This window comes from Varanus komodoensis, unplaced genomic scaffold (genome assembly GCF_004798865.1).
Source record: "Varanus komodoensis strain SLA01 unplaced genomic scaffold, ASM479886v1 scaffold5, whole genome shotgun sequence".
NCBI lineage: Eukaryota > Metazoa > Chordata > Lepidosauria > Squamata > Varanidae > Varanus > Varanus komodoensis.
In genome coordinates, this window is record NW_025336087.1 from 29,516,345 (window position 1) to 29,530,235 (window position 13,891).

The following is a 13,891-nucleotide window of genomic DNA, read 5'->3' on the forward strand; positions in this document are numbered from 1 at the left end:
CTTCAAGGAGGACAACCCCTTCCGAAATAGATCAAACCCTAATCCCAGAGGGAGGCTTTCTACTGATCTACAGCACCTGCATCTGTTTTACTTCAGATTGCTTACCTTCAGCCAGCCCATCACCAAACTCCGGCAACATTCAAGGCTTTTGGACTACTTCCCTGGAGTTAGAGGACAGAACAATAGAATGGGTGTCATCAGCATATTGGTGGCACCATGCTCCAAAGCTAACAATGGCATTTCCAAGCAACTTCATGTAAATATTGAATTATATGAGGGAGAAGATAGAATGGAGCCAATGGCCATAGAGTCCAATAGTAATACTCCGGTCTGACAGAAACAGCCAGAACCACTGCAAAATAGCACCTCTAAGGCTCTGCCCCACAGGGCAACCCAGAAGGTATTCCTTAGATTTGTGGAAGTTACACAACCATCCTAAGAAAATTTATTTTTGTACATTTGCCCTACTTCAACAGCAGGAGGCAGAGAAAGGAATTAAGAAAGAAAGAGTACATTATCTGGATATTGTTGAGTAATTTTTAAGAATCAAAAATATCAATGAGGTAAAAGGGGAAGGAAATACCAGGAAAGTAAGTCCAGCGAACTGCAATGGACATTCTATCAAAAATATGAATTAACATTCTAAGTTCATTCCTGTTTGACATGCACATGGTGGGCATGTCGTGAGTGGAGCTGGCTGGAGCCGGGGGTCAGACTAGATGGCCCGGGAGACCCCTTCTGACTCGCTCTGTTTCTATATTTCTATGTTATTGCTGAGCTGGGCAATCTATGGGGCAAATCCATCCAACAAGTCAAACAATCAAGTAAAAAAGCACAGTATTACCAGTGCAGAAAAGGAGGGGTCCTATCATGAGTCAAAGGGTCAAAGTAAATTAGTCAAAGTAAAACTAAGGTACCAGGAGCTGAAATAAGGGCATTGATGCAGCTGCTCTCCAAGGGGAGTTTCACAAGCCTGTCCTCTCAGAGTCCAAGCCAAGACACATCTGCAGATCATCACAGGTCCCTTACCAGAAGGCTAATCTTGAGGAGGATCTTGCTCACAAGAAGTACTTCAGCTGCAGCTGATCAGCTCAGAGCAGAAGTTGTGTGCTTAACTTCTTGTTGTTGTTGTTGTTGTTGTTGTTAGTCATGAAGTCGTGTCCGACCCATCGCAACCCCATGGACAACATTCCTCCAGGCCTTCCTGTCCTCCACCATCCCCCGGAGTCCACTCAAGCTCACACCAACTGCCTCAGTGACTCCCTCTAGCCACCTCATCCTCTGCCGTCCCCTTCTTCTTTTGCCATCTATTGTTCCCAGCATTGTGTTTAACTAGCTTTCTGTTAATGCAGCTTCAGCAGAAAGCACAGTTGTACAAGTATTACAGAATTCACCAATCAGTTATGGAGGTTGCCCAAATAAACAGACAGGCAGATTACTGCATCTTTAAAAATGTGGCTCTGTTGTAACACAGACAGCTCACGATGAAGATAATGATGAAGCCATAGCTTGCAAACAACTTGATTCCATTGGGGCATGGTTGGTGCCTACTCTTCTGGCCTTTAGACACCAACCAAAGACATATCTGTTCTGTAGCTATTTTGATTAGGCGATTTCTTGATTTTTCTTGATGTTTTAATTTTAATTTTTATGTTAATATGCTGCTGCCAATTTGTTTTTATTTGAATGCTTGATTGTGATATTATTACATTTTAATGGTTTTGTTTTATTTTGGGGGGTTATGTATGATGTATTTTTATTTTACTTATCTTAGTTTCATCAAATTTTGATAAATTTGATAAAATAAAATAATTTTTGATAAAATAAAAAATGTATGATTTTATTGTTAGTGTTTCTTTGTAATCATGTATTGCCATGTTGTGTTTTGCATTCTTTTATGTTGTTATGGGTTTTAATGTAAGCCGCCCAGAGAGCTTACGGCTAATGGAGTGGCATTTAAATCAAGTAAATAAATAAATAAATAAATAAATAAAATGTTTGGAGCCTATTGAGTTTTGCACCTGTCCTCCCACTTCTATATCAGATTTATTTGTCCCCATCATTGCTTCTATCCTGATTTGATGGCTGGCAAATTGGTGTTCCCAGCAGGGTTTATAAAAAGAATAAATTATCAACTCTGCAGGCAGGCTACTGTGAAGGATATCACAGTGTAGATCTGTATCACCCTTTGGTCATGTTGTAGTGTTTGTTCCTGGGCAAATTGTGTGTGTTCAGACCAAATTAAAGTTTTCTTTTGAGGGCTCTGCCCTGAAACTCCAACTGTCATGCAACTTCCTTACTGAAATTTTGTCTTGGGAGTTGAACCACCATCTTGGAACATGAACTCTGAGCAAAGGCACTCAACCAACAACCACTACAGACAGCAAGATCATAGACAACATACATAACAGACTATCTACATGTTCCCCAGGGTTCTTTGCTTGCTACTGCATGACTAAATTGACTTGTGTTCTAAGCAGTGTTTATTTTGCCCACTATAAGAGCCAGGCCGGATCAGGCCAGTGGTCCATTTAGCTGAGCATCGCAAGGCTGAAAATTAGTCTATTAATCACTATAGAACAGTACATTTGACCATAATTTAAACTGATCTTCTAAATAGGCTAGGGTTTGGTTTGGTTGGTTTGGTTTTGGAAGGGATGCATGTCTACATTTAATGCTCATCACTTGAACAGTAATGCAAATCCTGCCATACCGATATCATCCTCAGCTAGCACTGACACCATGTGCCTTAACAAGCCAGAGCTGTACGATTGCTCTGATTTTGTATTACACAACAAAAGTGTGGGTAAGCCAGAATGCGTGCCAAAGGAGTGTTGCAAAACAAACAGTCACACCAGTCTTATGTTTTCAAAACAAAGTGGGTGAAATTAATACGTGCCAACTAAAAAAAGATGGGTTATGTGATATTTCATCTCTATTGTATGAGCAAACATATGGGTATTTTTGATACTGAGAAATCATTTTTCCATACTTGATCAATTTCCTAAATATCTAAATGAACTACATATATATCTAAAAATGCTGGCGTTCTCAAATTGCTCCTGTGCTCTAAATATATTGGTTAGCTGTATATTTCTCTGATATAACTATCACAACAACCACCCACATGAATCTGTCACTTAAGCCAATCCAAATTTTCTCTATTTGAGGCGGGTTAGCACAGATCACCAAAAAATTATCAAGTACTTTTTTCTGTTGACCTGTCAGATATCTGTCATGAAAAAGAAAGAACTTCTTTCTATCATGCAAGGTCCATGACAGAATAAGATTTGTTTGGGCCTTGTACATGCTCCATGTCATCAAGAATTCTGGGTTTTTATTTCTACCATGATCTTCTGGGATACATATTAAGCTTAATTGGCAGTTATGATAAATAACAGCTGTCCAACACAAAATAGAATAGAAAATGACAGATACTTGCAAAAACAGATATAGTGGGATGGGAAAGAGAAAGACACCAAGGAAAGAAATAATGCTGGGGGTGGGGAAAATTAGCAAGAGAGCATTCTGTGTGGTTCTCTAAACTGCAAGAGACACACAGTACAGCCAGGCATGTGCTTGAATTCAGTCATCTGATGCATAAGAGGAGCTTGCGAGACTGGCCAAATTATAAGGAACAAATTGTACATATTGTGTACTTAGACTCTATACTGATGTCATTTTGAATGTACTGGTATTATTGGTACATGGCCAAGATAGCGTAAGTCAAGGAGACTGTAACAATGTGGAGGGCGAGACAAAGTATAAAGTATAAATTTGCAGTTGCAGCATTTGGTTTTTTAATGCTATGAAATGAAATGTGAATGTCACACATTAAAGTGATCCCTTGCTTAGGACAAGCTACTATTCAAATTGCTTCGACAAATTGCACAGAACTCCTTCTCGGGGGAAAAATTAGGTGTGTGTAGAGGAAATAAAAGGTAAGACTTGTTTCTTCCTGACAGCAGATCTTTTAAGCAGAAGAGGAAGCAGCACCTGCAGGCATCAGTGGGTTCAGGTCAGGACATGTGCTAAGGATCAGGTTATATAAAAGAGCAGATAGAGACCACTCACTTTAGTCCTCTTTATATTCATTACACTGAATGAGTGTGCTGGGGAGGGCTGGGTCAGACACGTGGCCCTGCTCCCTTTCTCCACCATTGCTTATGTATCATGCACAAAGTGCCTTTGAGAATATAGAGGTCAGTATAAGGCAAATCACTTCCCGTGTCAAACTTAATGAAAGTTTAGGACAGGTGAGAAATTCGATTTCAAACATACAAACTGTATAGAGACACATAAACAGATAAATCAACAATATTGCCAGACATGGGGATATACTAACCGGTCAGCCAGGAATGGACTGACTGCCTCCCACACCCTGCAGTACTTCTGGGGCAGAATTCAGAGGAACAGAAGGGGCCAAAAGTTTCTGACTGCAGGCTCATGTGGCCAGTGCCTGGCCTTGCAAGCTAACATGGAGAACAACATAGGAGTTAGAACACAGCAAATTCCAACATTTTCTTATAGTGGGAAACGTGGACATACCAGCTGGGGATGATGGGAGGTATAGTCCAACTTACCCAGAAGACATCGAGTTGAACAAGGTTGCCTGAAAAGATAACTAAGGCTGCAGTCCTAATGTGTTCAGGGAAAAAAACCCCTAGAATATCCAGCTCACCCCAGCCAGCTATGCAGAAGGTAGATATTTAGTCCAGACGGAGCTTGAATGAAATTCTGATGCTAATTCCACTGGTTAATGCTATTGGCTACTACTGCTGAAACCTTCCTGTTTTTTTCCTACCTGGGTGAGAGTCAATGCAGCCAAACAATGCTATAGAAGAGTGCAACAGGTAGTTTGACTTCTTCTGTTGCTGTTTTTCTATTACAGAAAACCACATTTTCTGATTAATACTTCGCACACACCACTACAGTGACAAGAGCCCTCCCTGAGCACAGTTTCATTCTTTGGAAAGTAATGGAAAATAGTCTGGAACATAAAAGAACAACTCTATTCTACACTGTGAATGTGACTCCTTTGTCATGGCTTGCACATGGATTCTGTCATATTCCTTCAGCAATAAATGTAATTCCTATCACATTGAATGGCATGATTCGTGTAAGAAGTCCTCCTTCATGAGAAATGCCATCTATAAATACTATAGTATTACAGTGAAAAATTCCAAAGTATGCTAGCTTGATGTGAGACTAAACAATCTGATATTTGACAACTGTGCTTTCTAACCAAGTTTGCACAAACATCCTCAGGAAGGCAAACAAATCACTGATGTGATGTTTCCAGACAGCAAATCAGCAAGATGAGTCCTGCTGCTAAATTTAAATTGAGAGTCTGGCTTTACCCGGGCATAAATCAAGAACTCTGCTATAGCAGAATGGCACAGATGCAGAAGATGAAATCACACTTTCTTTCACCATCAAAAATACTCCATTTCCCCTTCTCTGAAAAACTAATGGGAAGTCATGTTGACAAATAGAAGTGAAGCTGGAAGGTCAGGCCCTCATCTAAGGAACCATGAGAGGAAATAATAAGCACACAAGAAACGTCTTGTGTAGAAAAGCTCACTATTACGAACCTTAAAGTAAGAGCAGTTATACTAGATCAAACCACAGGGCTCTCCAGTCTTGCAACCCATTTCCCATGCTGGCTACCCAGATGCTTACAGGAAGCTTGCGAGCACAGCAGTACCCACCAGCTCATGTTCTGACTGGCAGCCAGAGGCTGCTGCATGCAATACTGGAGAAGAGATGCAGCCACCATGACTAGTAGCCTCTCCTGTCCTATCATCAAATCATCTTTGGAGGCTTTTCTTTGGGTGCTGCTTGTCACGATGACTACCAAGAAAGAAGTCCTCTTGTATATTCAGTATACAGATTTTGACATCTGATTAAAACCTTCCTTTTCCAGTGGGCATTGAACCTTTAATCTGTTACATAGATTATTACCTGTACTGCTGGCTCTTATTGCACTTTGATATTTTTATACTTGAATTTTTCCTTTGTTCTTGTATTGTTGCTTCTTGTTACTGTGAACTGCTCCAAGGGCATTTGCCAGTGGGGAGTTATTTAAATTTAACAAATAAATAAGTCATCCTCTGTAACATCCTGTTCACTGCCCAAATGCTTGGTGTTCCTCAACTATATACAAGTAAGTACAGTATTAGGTGAGAAGGAAGCACTTACGCCTTACTGGTACTAGCTCTAATCCCTCTCAGCAGAATTGTCTGCATAAATGTGGGAAGCTTTGCTCCAAGGATAGACTGCTTTGTTTTGTTCAGGTGCAATCTTATGCAGGTTTAGGCAGAAACTCCTCTATAAGTCAGTGGTGTAATAAAAGTGCCTGGACTGGGACAGCTTCCACACCAGACATTCCATGCGGAATCACTGTGCTTTGTTTGGTTACACGCTACAAGCATTCATTTGTCATCCCCCTGTGTTTGCCCAGGTGCTCTTCCATCTTATTCCCTACCCCAGTAAACCTGGTTTTGCAGGGCAAAAAGAGAGCAGAACAATAACACTACCGGATTTGCATTGGTTTCACTGAAGGAGGGGAGGAGAGGGATTGTTTTATGATAGTGCGTGGTTTTGAAACATTTATATTGCACCATTCCATTAAGATGATCAAGGTGACTTAATAGAAAAATACATAATATAAAACTGCCACACACACAACAGGCTCAGGAGACAGCAACTCCAGAAATGGTGCTTAAAATCTCAGCAGTATGGGAAGCCAGGGGCCTGCCAATAAAGGAAATGCTTTGTCCATGTGTCATCAGGAAAGCTATTGTGGGAGGACTTCCACAGTCTCAGTGTGGCAGAGAGCGTCTCCCTCTGATATTAATGAACAGAAAGGCTTGTGCAGGAGGAGATGGACATTTCTGGATCGTTTTAAAGGGCTTTGTCCCACCAGTATTCCCATTCCCACTGCTAGATGATACTTGGGCAGAAGAGTGTTCCCCATCCTGCCACTCTGTCTGGGGAATCCTGCAAGTTATGGGACCTATGCTTTTCTGCCTAAATGTGCATAGGATTGCATCCTAAATGTTTGCTTTTGAAAACCACAGTTGCCTGCTAATTCAGATTTCAGTCCCAATTAACCTTCTGTGCTTGGCATGCCACCACAGTGAACTGACTCCTACCTGAGCATCATCTGGCAGTGGGAGCAGGAACATGGGTCAGATAAAGCAAGTTAATATCGAGCATCAGTGAGGGTGTTCAAGGATATGCTGGACATGCACATGGTAGGCATGTCATGAGCGGAGCCAGCTGGAGCCGGGGTCAGACTAAATGGCCTGGGTGACCCCTTCGGACTCTCTGTTTCTCTGTATTTCACCAGAAAGACAGAATTTAGAAAAATGCACAGACATATATCAAAATATGAATACTGGATGATTAAGAACATCCTCTGTATCCATTTCCCACCTCTTGCTTGCATCTCTTTTTACATATCACTCATTCACTCAGGTACACATGATGCACACTGCACCTCAAGTGCACAACATTTGCCTTCCTCTCGCACATCTGCACACTGGCAGGTGCACTGTTGCACAGAAGTCTCAGCAAGGGAGGAGGCACCTGTGGCACTTGGTGCTATAAGAAATGGAAGGAAGGCAAGGGAGACCTGCTCTCTCCCAGTAGTCCCCTGTCCCAAAAGAAAGTCTGAAGTAAGTTGTCATAGCAGCTCTCTGGGCTGAAGGATTCCCTCCCTTTCTAGTGCTGAGGGCACTCAGCACCTTACAATGCTCTGACAGCCCTCACAATTGTTAAGAGCCATGCTAGAAGTTGGGCATTCATTCTCTAAGCATGCACTCTTATCCCTTATTTTTCAGCAGAACTATTCATGCAAACCTTTCCTTAGAACACTCCAACCAGTAATTAATGATACCAGTAAGTAGCCAAGCACTGGGTCCAGTGAAGAGCCCATGACTTTCAGGATGAAATATTCATATTTCTTTTCCCTGGCTTTTTTTTTGTCAGATTTCTGGAATTTTCTTTTAGAAGTTCCAGTCAGTGTAGCCATGCATTTAGCAGAAGCTGACCTTTCGTGGCAACCAGTTACAAGCAAGTATCCTGGATCTTGAACATTTGTGTTGGCATCTTTGCTTTGCCACGTCTCAGGGACATCCCTGCAAGACCAACAAAAAATGATGTTTTGTGACATTACATTGGTATAAATAGTCTGCACATCTTCTCCCGCTTACTGGAGCAGTAAGGCTTTTTTATGAGCATATCTTTTGACTCACTGAACTAACATCTGTAGGACTTCACATTTGGCCTTTTTAAAATAGGGGAATGAAAGATTCCTTCAATATGCCTGTTCTGCTAACTGCTTGAGGATCCAACCAAAGTCCAGGCACCTTTGTCCTAAAATATTTATTCAACATAACTGATTTATTATGATTTGTGCTATGTTCATACTATATGCAAACATTAATTATTATATGATGAAATTATTTTCATGCATACTTGCAACATCTAAATCATCAGACACATGTCCTTGGGTATATTAGCTCAGTCATTATTTTAAAAGAATGAAATGTGCCATTTTTGCTTCCTTATTAAGACTGAGCGATTATCATTTCTGGTTCTCATCCAAAAGAGAGAAGTATTTTTGTATTTTAAAGTCTAGACATGATTTCTTCCAGGATACCTTTGGACATAATCACTAAGCAGAATTAAGTGTTTTGCACCTATACAAACTATTCCTTCACTGTATTTTGTTAGTTTCCACATCTAACCAGTCAATAACATCTTATTTTATCAACCTATCGTATTTTGGCAACTTTGACTTTTTTCACTATACAATGGACTGCAGCTATGCTCTGCACAGCTTTCTCATTCCTCACACCATATAACAAACAATGGAGGAAAGAATAAAAAAAGAAAAGGCTAGACCTACCCAGGTCAAATGCAGAGCATCAGAATCCAAACCATAATGGAAACCAAACAAATCTAATTAAACACACCAGTTAATAAATTTATATTTTATGATATCAAGCACCCATTCAAGTAAGCCTATTAACCTTATGCTTAAGAATAATTTCTAAACGTATGCTAAATATTTATTGTCTCATTAATCACTATTTGCTTTTCTCTATTTGCATTCTTCCTGATATATAAACTTAAACATGGTAACCATTAAAGAAAGCAAGGGGAAAACTAAGACAGTGCAAACGATTTTTCTGTGCAAACTCCATTGAAACTAATAGGAACATGGCAGTTGTCTGACATAGCACCCATTCATGTCAGCATTGGGCCTTCTTGATGGTTTTATTTATTTATTTATTTATTTATTTGGAGTGCTTGTAGGCCGCCCCATTTGCATAAGCCTTGGGGTGGCTTCCAACAAATAAATAACAATATACAAAATATACAGAATTGGAAACATCCCAGAGTTAGATAAAACCAATAAATAATTTAACCATCAATTAAAATAACATTTAAATAAAAAGGTCTTGGCCCGGCGCCGAAAAACAAATAATGACGGTGCCAGGCGGACCTCTCTGGGGAGCGCATTCCACAGGTGGGGCGCCACTGCAGAGAAGGCCCTCCTTCGGGTACTCACCCACCTAATTTCCTTCACGGAGGGTTCCCGGAGAAGGGCCTCTGCTGCCGATCTTAGAGGGCGGGAGGGCAAGTATGGATGGAGGCGTTCCTTCAGGTATCCAGGTCCCAAGCCATTTAGGGCTTTATAGGTAAGCACCAGCACCTTGAATTGGGCACGGACTTCAATGGGGAGCCAGTGAAGCTGACAACGGACTGGGGTTATATGAGAACAACGCCCAGTCCCTGTCAGCAACCTGGCAGCTCTATTTTGCACCAATTGAAGTATCCGGACCGTCTTCAGGGTCAGCCCCACGTAGAGCATGTTGCAGAAGTCTAATCAGGAAGTGACCAATGCATGCATCACTGTCGCCAGGCAATCGTCCTCCAGGTAGGGACGCAGCTGATGGATCAGCCGAAGCTGATGGAAAGCGCTCCTCGCCACGGCCGACACTTGAGCTTCCAAGGTCCCAGTATGGCAAAGTGCTATGGCCTTTCAAACAATATGATGAACATGCCCAGGGGAGAGGGAACTGTATGGAATGTCCCCATCTTCAGCCAATGGTTATTCATTTGGAAGTCTGAAGAATGGCTACCAGCAGTGCCAGGACATTAGTAGGATAGTCCTCCAGGGATGATGAAGATGGATGGAGAATTTGGTAAGGCATCCTAAGGTCAGAGATGGAGGCTGGGTCAGGATCAACACAGCCTGTAGGCCCAGAGGTGAAAGACAAGTCACAAACAAGAAAAGGCCAGATACCTGGTGAGGCATGCAGCACCAGTGCTGATGGTAGAGTCAGAAACAGGCCAGACACAAGTGAAGACATTTCAGGACTTGATGCACAGGCAGAATCAGGAGCAAAGAATCCCATTGCTGTGGCAACGTGGGCAGGAGGCTACTGTGGCTCCCAGCTGATCTGCATGATTGCCTTGGTCCTCATCCTATAAGCACCCGCATATCTAATATCAATCCTACAATTGTTTACAAGGTCGCCTGGAGGAGCTGCATTGCTCTGCAGATCCAGAGAGCTATATGCATATAATTCTTCTGGGATCTTAATAATCCTGTTGGGTTATTCAGTGACCTATAAATTTAAAAATGAATGAATGAATCTTGCCATTAGTATTTTCTATTTTATAACTTGCATTCATTATTTGATTATTATGGGGTATCTTTTGGATTCCCAGCCGAAGCACTCAAACATCCTGGGACTATTCTTAGAACCATTCAGGAACTAAAGGAAGAAAGAAGAAAGAAAGTGCAGAAAAGTTGCTCAAAGCACTTCCCATTCTAGAAGTCCCTTCCCAACAGCCACATTCTGAGGCCTCAGAGAATTGTGAATTTCAACTATCTTCACTCCTTTTGAACATGCTACATTTTGGCAGCCAACACAGACTCACTTGGCAGGACCAAGAACCAAATGTTCATAACAGATGGAATGTATTACACTCAGGAAGGTCTGCACTGGGTACAGTATCTGACTATAGCCAGAGAGCACGTCACAACAATGGACAGCTGAAATCTGCAAGGGCAACATTTCTGGGCTTGGGCACGCCTACCTCTCTCTCTCTCTCTCTCTGGTATAGTACAGTCCAATGCAGATGCAAATCCCAATATCTTCAACAGGGCTTACTGCCCGCTAAGTGTGTTTAGGATTGCAGTATTCAACCCTGAAGCACACTCTTTGCATTTCTTATTCTGGTTTTCTCAAAAAGGGAAACATGTGGATACAGATTTGAGTTTTGTAGTAAGATATCCTAGCTAAATGCCAGAAATACCCTGAGTAACTTTTTGGCAGAAGAGAAAAGCTTCAGGCAAAACTGGTACAGCATGAGGCAAAACAGGTGTCCCCAACCATTTCGGGTTAGTATGTTTGGAATTTTGAGAGCTTTCACAAAAATGGTTGCCATGTGGGCTTGGCCAGTAACAAAACACTCCTTTCCCAGAAGGCAAAATGGCATTTCTACAAGAAAAATCAGTTGCCCAAGTATACAACAGAGGTCGGGTCTGACACACAAAATAGAAAAATCACTGTGTTGAACCCAAATAAAGCTGGTGCTGGAGGACAGCACCAGGGCTGGCAAATGCTTAAAGTTGTAGGAGGCTTTTTCTGCCTAACCTTCCATAGATTGCAGGCTTCCGCTTCAAAGGAGTCAGCTGTGCTATATCTGCTATTTGGCATAACCGAGTTCTGGCAATATTTTTGCAAATGCATGTTCCCTTCACAGTTTTCCACATGGAAATAATTCCATATCAGGAAAGCATCCCTGCTTTTTGAGCAGGGAAAATGTTGTATTATACATGAAAGAAAAACAAAATGCTTTTTGCACTTGCATATTTGTGCTATTCTGCTGTACTGAATGCTACCTAGATGATAGGGTAGCAGAAAAGGAAGGATTCTGTGTTGTGCCCAGGTTTCAATTGTGTAACAAAGCCCATCATAAATACCATAGGTTAACAGCCTCATGTAGAAAGAAGGCCATACACTCTAGGAATAAAAAAAAGCAATCATTATGATCTCTAATACAGTGGTACCTCTGCTCACAAACGCCTTGGTTCACGACCAAATCGGGTCATGAACAATAATTTCATGAAAATTTTGACATGGGTTGCGAACTCCGCATTGGGTGGCGACCAAGATTACAGCCATCTCCCCCCCCCCCCCCCCCCAAGGGGGGGGGGGGCGTGGGTTTGGGGGGGGGGGGGGGGGGGGTGGGCGGGGCTTCGCCCCGCCCCCCCCCCCCCCCCCCCCGCCTCCAGCACTCCAGGATGACGGGCACGTGCAGGGATGACAGGAGCGATCTTGGTGGTGCTGGGGGGCAGGAAGATGGCTGCACTTGTGCTCAGGGTGGGGAGGGGAAGATGGCCATGATCTTTGTTGTTCTTTGTCACTTTGCTTCACATTTTTCTGATTTAAAAAAATGGTTAAAGAACAGATTAACCTTATTTACATTGAACTTTATGGGGAAATTTAACTTGGCTCACGACCAATTTGCGTCATGACCAAAGTCCTGGAACGTATTAAGTTCGTGAGCCAAGGTACCACTGTATAGACAGAAAGCGTATTTCATAATTATGTTGCCTGTTGACAGTGGAAAATCCATATCTACAGCACTTATTTAAATCTGATTTCTTTGACTTTTTAAAATGCTTTGGCACCCAGTCAACAACCATTATCTTTAAGATCCAAATTATCTGCAAGCACATTGACTCTAAAATTAGCTAGCAGATATATTAATGTCAGAACATGGGAGATTAAAAAGCAATAATACTTTGCTTCATTTAGAACAGCTAAGAAGAAAACTGTTCATTTATTTCTTGAATTTTAAAATTCTTTTTAGATTTCTTGACCACCATTCAGAGCTTCCATAGCAGTTTAGAGCCTAGCACAAATATATTACAAGGGATGCTTCCTTGGCAGTCTCCTCAGAAGTAAACTTCATTGAGTTCAATGGGCTTTACTCCCTGGTAATTTAGGTCAGCCATCTTAAATTCACCTGCCAAGGAGTAAGCTCCACTGAACCTATTGGGACTTCCAACTAAGATTGTCCTGTAAAGGCAAATATTATTTCAGATTTATTTCCTGCTAGGGGTCAGCCAAATATAATGAAGAGGCAGTTCAGTACTTCAGTAAATATCGGGCCCTTCTGCAAAGGTAGAGCACATTCTTTGTATGCAGAAGGGACCAGGATTCTCTAGGCAGGGCAGGAAAAACTCAGTATAAGACACCTTCTTCTGTACTGTTAACACTGTTAATATTATAATAGATTCACAAATTAAATGATCTCTGAATTTTAACAGGAAGAGCAATCCTATGGCTGCTAGATAATGACTGCGTTCACACAACATGACAAGTGACCCTGCATGGTTACCCTGGTTAGTAAATATGATCTACTCTTTTAAAAAGGTAGACAATATTGTTCCCCCACAAAAATGAAGACAGTTCCCTATTTCCACCCCATGTAAGGTAAACAGTGAGGCAGGAAAAAAGGTTGCTGAACTGGTTTCAATGGCTGAAGCCACTCCCACCATCTTCAGTATTGCAAGATTAGCATACATCAATATGCTTGGTTAGCATTCATCAGAATTTATATTGCATGGAACCCATAAGGCCTTTTTTCCAAGCAGTCATAAAAGTAGTCTGACACAGTCTAGAAGATAAGGGCAGCAACAGCCTGAGGAGAAAGGTACACCAGACTCTGATGGTGTGGTGGCACCTCATGTAGCTTGGCCCATGATTTTGATGCTATCAGAAGTGTGTGTGTTGAGGGAGGAGGACATGATATGAATTAGCTCAAGGATCCACCTCTTCCAGCATCTTTCAACAGT

At 41.7% G+C, this 13,891-nt stretch overlaps 1 long non-coding RNA gene across 3 annotated transcripts in view; it reads right to left on the minus strand.

The window, feature by feature from the left end:
* LOC123031392 overlaps positions 1–13,891 on the minus strand; it is a 53,768-nt gene that overhangs the window by 20,007 nt on the left and 19,870 nt on the right. Inside the window, exon 3 of one of the 3 annotated variants that reach the window (XR_006416284.1) lies at positions 106–161. The exons of the other annotated variants lie outside the window; for them this stretch is intronic. This is a non-coding gene — a long non-coding RNA (uncharacterized LOC123031392). The remainder of the gene's footprint in view (positions 1–105; positions 162–13,891) is intronic. 3 annotated transcript variants of the gene reach the window in all.